Here is an 8,368-nt window from a genome sequence, read left to right as displayed (position 1 = left end):
AAACCTAAAACTCTGGATGAGGACTTATTGGCAACATTCTTTATTAAAAAATACTGCTGGACATAGAATATGTGTCCTGGGGTCAAATCCGGCTCCCAGGCTGACAGTTTGCCCCTCCTGGCACATGCTGTTCCGAAGGATAGACATTGAAAGCTGTGAACGTGGGTTGTGAGCCTCCTTCCATGGGAGGCGGTTGGGGAGGTTACTAAAGCCTTTAATGAAAGTGTCAGGGAAGAAATATTTCCTCTTTGCTGTCAGAGATCAGAGTGCAGTAGCCCTGAGTTCTTGATGCTCCAATGTCACGGCCAAAATCTTGGCCTGGAAGAGGTAGTGACAAGGGGGCCCTTTGGCAGGGCTAGACCTCCTGCTGTTGGCCATTTCTGACTCTGTTTCCCTCAGCTCCGAACCCTTGGCACCTGCAGCTCCTGGCAAAGGCTCCATGAGCTGAATTCCACCTTAAAATGCTGTCATGGGTCGAGGGTGGTGGCTCACTCCTGTAATCCCAATGCTTTCGAAGGCTGAGGCAGGAGCATGGCTTGAGCCCCCGAGTTCTGAGGCTGCTGTAAGATACAATTACATCACTGCACTCCAGCCTAGGTGACAAAGTGAGGCCTTATCTCAAATAAATTAAAAAAAATGCTTTTAGGTTGGTGCTGTGTAAATAAAGGCCCACGATGCTGTGGAACCTATGGGTGCACTCTCTTCCGAGCACACTGGAACCTGTGGGCGCGCTCTCCTCCGGGCACACTGGAGCCTGTGGGCGCGCTCTCCTCCGGGCACACTGGAGCCTGTGGGCGCGCTCTCCTCCGGGCACACTGGAACCTGTGGGTGCACTCTACTCTCCTCCGAGCACACTGGAGCCTGTGGGCCCGCTCTCCTCCGAGCACACTGGAACCTGTGGGTGCACTCTACTCTCCTCCGAGCACACTGGAGCCTGTGGGCCCGCTCTCCTCCGAGCACACTGGAGCCTGTGGGCGTGCTCTCCTCCGAGCACACTGGAACCTGTGGGTGCACTCTACTCTCCTCCGAGCACACTGGAACCTGTGGGTGCACTCTACTCTCCTCCGAGCACACTGGAGAGTTTCAGGGCTGTTGTCTTAGTGGGTCTCCGGGCTGAGCTGTGATGGCAGGTGGTTCCTAAGAGATGCATAGTTCGCACAGTTGGTGAGTTTCTAAGTGGGTCTCAGGTGTTCAGTGTAGCTTCTTGGGGACATGGAGACACTGTCCAGAGGTGATTTTGTGTGTGTGTCACCCCCTGACCTTTTGTTTTAGTATTTTGCCACAATATTAATGAAGTTATTTTCTCTAGCCACACATTTTGGATAAAAATATATGCAGCTAAGTAGGCTCTGGAAATATTAATGTCAGGCAACAAGAGAGTTGCCTGGAAAGGAGGCCGAGGGTCACTGAAATTTGTTGATTTAATCATCCTCCTTGCTCCAGGGTTCCTAGGACCACGGGCATATTCGAAATCTTTGTTGGTGGTGAAGTAATGAGAGACCCATGTAGTTTATGTTAAAGGTAACAAAAGCAACACAAGTTCATTCAAAACCCTGCTCCAAGCTCTACCAGAACAAAGTCCAGGTAACCTGCTCCTCAGGCTCTGATTTCTCATTTTGTATCAGCATCTGTGTTCCAGGCGTGATAAAGATTTGGGAGAGCATTGTTCATTCCAGGGAGTACCCAGCATGCCCCCCCTCAGCAAAAAAGCAAAAGAGCAAAAAGGCTTTCTTCACCGCTTCCCCTCGTGAGAATTGCAGTTCAATAGTATAGACTTCTGGGCAGGGGCGTCTTTAGGTTAACATCCTAACTCGCAGGTCTTTGGTTTAACTGAACTTTGGAGGGCTCAGAGGCTCTTACATCCTTCAAGGAAATATTGAAAACAGAAGCAAGTGTGTCAAACACAGGTACCTAGTGAAGCTTGAAGAATCTAATTTTGCAGGAGGGCATCTTCATATAAGTGCTGCGGTTTTGTGTAGGGTAAGTCTGGGAGGGAAATCAGATTCATTTCAATCTTGAGCTCTCCACAATTTCCAGTCCAAATACATGTAGCTGGCAGTTTGTTTTTTTTCTCTGTCATTACTGCTCGGTCCAGTGTTTCCATTTTAAAAGGTGTGCATGTGGACTGAAGCAAGACAGGGATTATTTAAAATACTGTGCTGGCTGATTTCATTTAAATGGCGCCACTATCTTTGGCTAATAGTCAGTGCATTCTTCATGAAACACGCAGATGTGGCTGTGCCTAGAGAATGTCATATCCACTACCACAGCGAGGATATGGCCATGTGCAGGGGCATTCCTACTTTCCAAGGGCTTTTTTGCTTGTCATTTGGCTGGCTCCCTCCTTTCTCTGGGGACCGCGGAACACTGCATCAGGGCCATCTCTGCCTTCTGCAGGGCTCAATCTTCTGTGCAGACTCAGCTTCTCTCTGTGCACAATGGATGCTCAGTAACAGTTACTGATTGAATGCTTAGTAAATATTACTTGAAAATAAGCTAAAATGGTCCAAGATTAGATGCTGACTTAGTTTTTGCCATAGAAAGATGCATATTGAGTTGAAGTAATAAACTCTGATTCCTCGGCCACTTTTGCTACATAGAGAATTAGCTCCCGGCCCCCAGAGATGCCAGGGACAAGGAAGAGCTTGTCTTGCATCTCTCTGCAGCTTTGGAATGAATTTTGGGTGTAAATCCTTAAAAAAAAAGTGTGCATTCCCTGTGCACTAAGTGTTGGTCTCTGGGAAGAGAAGAATGTGGAATTAAGTACCTCATGGCTAGAAAACGTTAGAACCTGGATTGTAACCGAGGCGTGTGATTCCTAGTTGTATGCTTCTTTATTTTTACATTGGCAAAAACAGCTACCACAACCATTGAAGTCATTGTCACGTAGTCTCTGGGGCCAGCCTTTGCTAACAACAAAGTCTCCTGACTCTCCTGAGCCTCTATCCTGCAAGAAAACTGATTTTGGGCTGTAGCCTCACACAAAGGGTCAGTGTCAGCAATCTGTGAGTACAGACATGCAGGAGGGAGGAAGCCTGAGCGGCTCCCTCGGTGCCAGCCGCCTCCTCCGAGAGAGCGTGGGCCCAGGCTGGGTGGAACCTAGGCAGCAGCTGGTGTGATGGAGAGGCCGGAGGGGTCCGGAGGCAGAAAGAAATGCAGCTAAAATTCTCTGCATTACTTGAACATGGCCCCCTGGAAGCCATGAAGTTAGGGAATGTGTGACTTGTGTGTTTTTCTTCACCCCCCACCCCCCTTTTCTCTTTTTCTTCCACCAAATGCAAATCAATAGATGTGTATTCACAGCCTAACAAGATGTCAAGGAGAGAAGAGTAGCCTTTTCATTCAGAGAAGAGTAGGGAGAGGCCCCTCCACACAGGAAGAAAAGGAGGACAGGAAATGGGCGGGGAAAGCAAAAGGGAGGAGAGAGAAAGGGAAAACCGAAGTCAGCCACAAGACAGAGGGTGGCGCTCCGGGCAGGAGTCTGGGAGTGCTGGCCCTGCCTGACACCTACTCGTGGGGTGGGTGTCCTTTTCCTGCTCTTCACTTTGGAAAAGGGGTAATGACTTTTTACCCCTTAGATAAGCTGTTTAAGTTCTTGCTTGAGAGATGTTCTGGGGGAAACTTGCATACAAAGGTGAAAATCTGGTGCCATTTTCTTCAATACTTAGTTAAAGTGGGATCAGGCATATCTAAACAGAAGGCTTATGATGAGGCAAACTTGGTTATTGCACTGTCTTGAGCACATCTAGCTGGTGGTTAGGCTGTGTGTGAGCTAAGGCAATGCTTATGTGATTAGTGACAGCAACAGTATTTGAAAGGAGCATTCATTGTCGGGGCTGGCTGGTAGGAAAGACCTAAGTATCAGGATATATGTATGCCGGTCCTGGCTTAATCCTTGATTTGCTAGAATTTGGGTCAGATCTTTTCATCTCAGTTCCTCCTTGTTTTTCTGTCTGCGAAGTGGGGCTAATTTGTTCCTTCTGTGCTCCTTCACACTGGGGTGAAGCAAATAAATGACCTCATAAACGTGCATGTTCGATGCACACATCAGCAGTAGACACTCATACTTCAGTGACTCCTGTTTGTGCAGGACTTTGCTTTGTATTGGAAGCAGTGCTTGCTATTGCAGGTGTGTTCACAGTTCTGTTTGTCATCTTTCCTGCTTTATGGCTACTAAGTGCATGACCTAGTATGCAGTCAGTTATGGAGGGCTGCTCTCCAGTGCCTTCACTAATCTCACAGAGATGATAACAAAGGGTTAAAAAGATACAAATCCCAAGGACAAACAAAAAATAGAAAAAAAATGGGAGGTGTGATGTATTTTTTCTTCAGAAAAAAAAGAATCTGTGACAACTGATTTAGTAAAGAAAGGATATTTAAGGGTCTGCAGAGTGACATGACAGATAGAAGTATGCAGACTTACACTGTTGAACCCCGGCCTGAGAAGGAGAGGTATAGGGTATCTTGGAAGACAGAAATGGGGAGGGTTGAAAGTAATGGATTGGTTGAAAGTCTGTATCATACACTTCTCATCCCCAGAATTCCCTGATCCTCCCACTATAGCATGAATGGAAAGTTTAATTTTGGAAGGAATTGAAGAAGAGAGGCTCCAGTCTCAACCACAGGAGAGAGTTGAGGCCCTCTATTAAAAACAAAGAGGCTAGGCCGGGCGCGGTGGCTCACGCTTGTAATCCCAGCACTTTGGGAGGCCGAGGCAGGTGGATCACCTGAGGTCAGGAGTTCAAGACCAGCCTGACCAACATGGAGAAACCCTGTCTCTACTAAAAATACAAAATTAGCCGGGGTGGTGACACATGCCTGTAATCCCAGCTACTCGGGAGGCTGAGGCAGGAGAATCGCTTGAACCCAGGAGGTGGAGGATGCGGTGAGCCGAGATCGCGCCATTGCACTCCAGCCTGGGCAAAAAGAGTGAAACTCTGTCTCAAAAAACAACAACAACAACAACAAAGAGGCTGAGAGTCTCCATCCTGAATGGTGAAACTCACTGAGCCTTCTTCTAGAATGAGAGATTTTACTTCCCTGGGAAGAGAATGAAGGGCTCCTCTGTGGGGAAATTTGTCTGACTTAAGGGGAAAAAAAAGGACCTACAACTGCTGACACTTTGCGGGAAGGGGTCCCAAGACTGGCTCCTTGCCTGATAACCTTTAAAGGGTCTGCCAGTCAATAAACTCCACTGATGAGCACAGAGACGCAAGTTAGTCTTTTGTTGCTTTTGTCTTGAATATAAAAGGAAGACTAAAGATCACCAGACAGTTGAGGAAGCTTTTCCGCATAAAAGCCAAAGATAACACAACTGAAGGAAAAAAATACATTATCTGAGGAAATGGAGATTTTGCTGGCAGCAAAAGGGAATTTCAGAAGCCTTAATTAATATCCTCAGAGAGACGTTAGAAGATACTGTGAACGTGAAACAAAAATACGAAACTATTAAAAAAAAAAAAAGACAACAAAGACCATTTGAAATTAATAGTTTGATAGTATAATTTAAAAAAAATTCACTAGGAGAAATTAAAGTCAAGGGCATCTTGATGAAAAAGAGAGAGAAAATAGATGAAAACCAATCCAGATACTCTAACGTCCTTTTAATAGGACCTCCACAAATAAGAACAAATAGAGAAGAGAAACATTTTGAAGCCACAATGTGAAAAAAATTCAAAATTCCCAGAGTTAGAAGATAGAACATTTTCATACTAAGAGAGTTTATTGAGTGCCTGTCACAACGAAAGGAAACAGATCCACATCAAGAAAGATCTTTTTTTTTTTTTTTTTTTTGAGAGGAAATCTTACTCTGTCGCCCAGGCTGGTGTGCAGTGGTGCAATCTCGGCTCACTGCAAGCTCCGCCTCCCGGGTTCACACCATTCTCCTACCGCAGCCTCCCGAGTAGCTGGGACTACAGGCACCCGCCACCGCACCTGGCTAATTTTTTTTTGTATTTTTTTAGTAGAGACGGGGTTTCACTGTGTTGGCCAGGATGGTCTCGATCTCCTGACCTCGTGATCTGCCTGCCTCGGCCTCCCAAAGTGCTGGGATTACAGGCATGAACCACCACACCTGGCTTAAGAAAGATCTTTATAAAATTTTGGAAAGCCATGAATAAAGAGAATACCCTAAGTATTTACTGAGACAAAATAAAGCTGTCTCACATACAAAGATACATAAACTGATATTCATCAGACTTTTCAACAAAAATGCTTAAACTTAGAAGAAAATAGAGAAATGACTTCAAAATTTGAAGTGGATATTCATTTTCAACCCGGCATTCTATTTGCAGCTGAACTAGCTATACCTGTTGAGAGAGGTAAGAGTAAAGCCATTTTCCAGTATGCAGGTAACCACCTAAGTATGCTTTCTCAGCAATCTATAGAAAGATGTGTTGCATTAATACAAGGAAGAACACCAAGAGGAAACAAAACCTGCATCCAGAAACAGGGAAGAAGCCCAGGCTGTTATATTCTCTTGGTAAAGGGAAGTCCCCAGATGACACCTGAAGCTCAGGGGGATGAATGACTCTGGGGAATACATGACACTGATAGATTATTCAATTTATTCAACAATATTGAGAGGAATTTTAGAGTTCTGCAGAAAGTTTGGGGAGAGTCAATGATAGGTCTATAAAAAATTAAGCAAATTAAACAAAAAGGCAAATAGCATCTCCAGGAAAAGCAAACAGTTGCATAAGAAAGACAATAATAAAAAATGTCAATACCGCATATTGATATAATTAAACACTGTGAAATTATTTATATTAAAAAAGTGGGCCGGGTACGGTGGCTCACGTCTGTAATCCCAGCACTTTGGGAGGCCAAGGCAGGCGGATCACCTGAGGTCAGGAGTTTAAGACAAGCCTGGTGAACATGGCGAAACCCCGTCTCTACTAAAAAATACAAAAATTACCCAGGCATGGTGGCAGGTGCCTGTAATCCCAGCTACTCGAGAGGCTGAGGCAGGAGAATCTCTTGAACTCGGGAGGCAGAGGTTGCAGTGAGCCAAGATCGTGCCACTGCACTCAGCCTGGGTGGTAAGAGTGAAACTCCATCTGAAAAAAAAAAAAGGGGGGAGGGGAGGTGTGAGGTTAGCAGTGAACAAGGTTAAATCCTCATCTCCTGTAGTAGGTAGTCAGTAAATCATTTAAAAAATTGTTAAAGGCCAGGTGCAGTGGTTCACGCCTGTAATCCCAGCACTTTGGGAGGCCGAGGCCGGCGGATCACGAGGTCAGGAGATCGAGACCATCCTGGCTAACACAGTGAAACCCCATCTCTACTAAAAATACAAAAAAAAACTAGCCGGGCGTGTGGTGGGCGCCTGTAATCCCAGCTGCTCGGGAGGCTGAGGCAGGAGAACCCGGGAAGCGGAGCTTGCAGTGAGCCGAGATCGCGCCACTGCACTCCAGCCTGGGCGACAGAGCGAGACTCCGTCTCAAAAAAAAAAAAAAAAAAAAAAAAAAAAATTGTTAAATGAAGAAGTGGAAGAATAAGCACCTTTTTTTCTTTTTTCTTTCTTTCTTTTTTTTTTTTATAGATGGAGTCTCACTCACTCTTTCACTAGGCTGGAGTGTAGTGGCGTGATCTTGGCTCACTGGAACCTCTGCCTCCTGCGTTCAAGTGATTTCCCTGCCTCAGCCTCCTGGGTAGCCTGGGACTACAGGCGTGTGCCACCACGCCCAGCTAATTTTTGTATTTTTAGTAGAGACGAGGTTTCACCATGTTGGCCAAGATGGTCTCGACCTCTTAACCTTGTGACCTGCCTGTCTCAGCCTTCCCAAAAAATAAGCACATTTTTAAAAGAAAGGAAGCAAACCCCAGAAGAAATAGCTAAAAGAGATGGAAGTTGTTGCTCCTGCGGAGTGGGAGAGCTGTTTTCAATCTTAAGCCGTTAACACTAATAACTTGATAAACCATGTAATATATTACTTTAAGGTTTAAAAAAATGTTTTAAGTGTGACGCTGACATCATATAGTAAATCTTGTAATGATTTCATGTAAGCGTATCAGAGACCTTTGAGGGAGGATGGAAAGCACGTGGCCTTTGGAGTCAGCCAGCTCTGAGTGAATCTCAGCTCTGCCAATGCTCTGCGGAGCCCTGGGGAAACCCTAGCTGACATTTCTGTGAAGTGTGTGTTGCAGTGTATACTTTGTGGAAGGGATTGGTGTGAAGAGTAGCCGCGGTGCACGTTAGCCACCTTGCAGGGAAACTGCAATGTAGTGCATGTTTCATAAGTGATACTTATTGTTAAGGCTTCCTTGGGCTTGACCAAGATATTTCGTGAACATAATTACAATTTTGAAGAAGTATCAGAAATAGGTTAAGACCTGAGTCCCAAGGTACAACAGCCATTGTAAGCAAGTT

At 45.5% G+C, this 8,368-nt stretch overlaps 1 long non-coding RNA gene across 1 annotated transcript; it reads right to left on the bottom strand.

Annotated features, from left to right (window-relative positions):
* Positions 1-617: 617 nt before the first annotated feature.
* LOC126935002 (uncharacterized) lies at positions 618-1,313 on the bottom strand. Its single transcript, XR_007719188.1, has 3 exons — positions 1,003-1,313; positions 896-934; positions 618-861 (listed from the first exon to the last, which is right to left on the bottom strand). It is a non-coding gene; the product is annotated as an uncharacterized LOC126935002 (long non-coding RNA).
* Positions 1,314-8,368: the final 7,055 nt, after the last annotated feature.

Source organism: Macaca thibetana, chromosome 14 (assembly GCF_024542745.1).
Source record: "Macaca thibetana thibetana isolate TM-01 chromosome 14, ASM2454274v1, whole genome shotgun sequence".
In the NCBI taxonomy this organism is placed as follows: domain Eukaryota; kingdom Metazoa; phylum Chordata; class Mammalia; order Primates; family Cercopithecidae; genus Macaca; species Macaca thibetana.
This window is presented reverse-complemented; position numbering and strand designations above follow the sequence as displayed.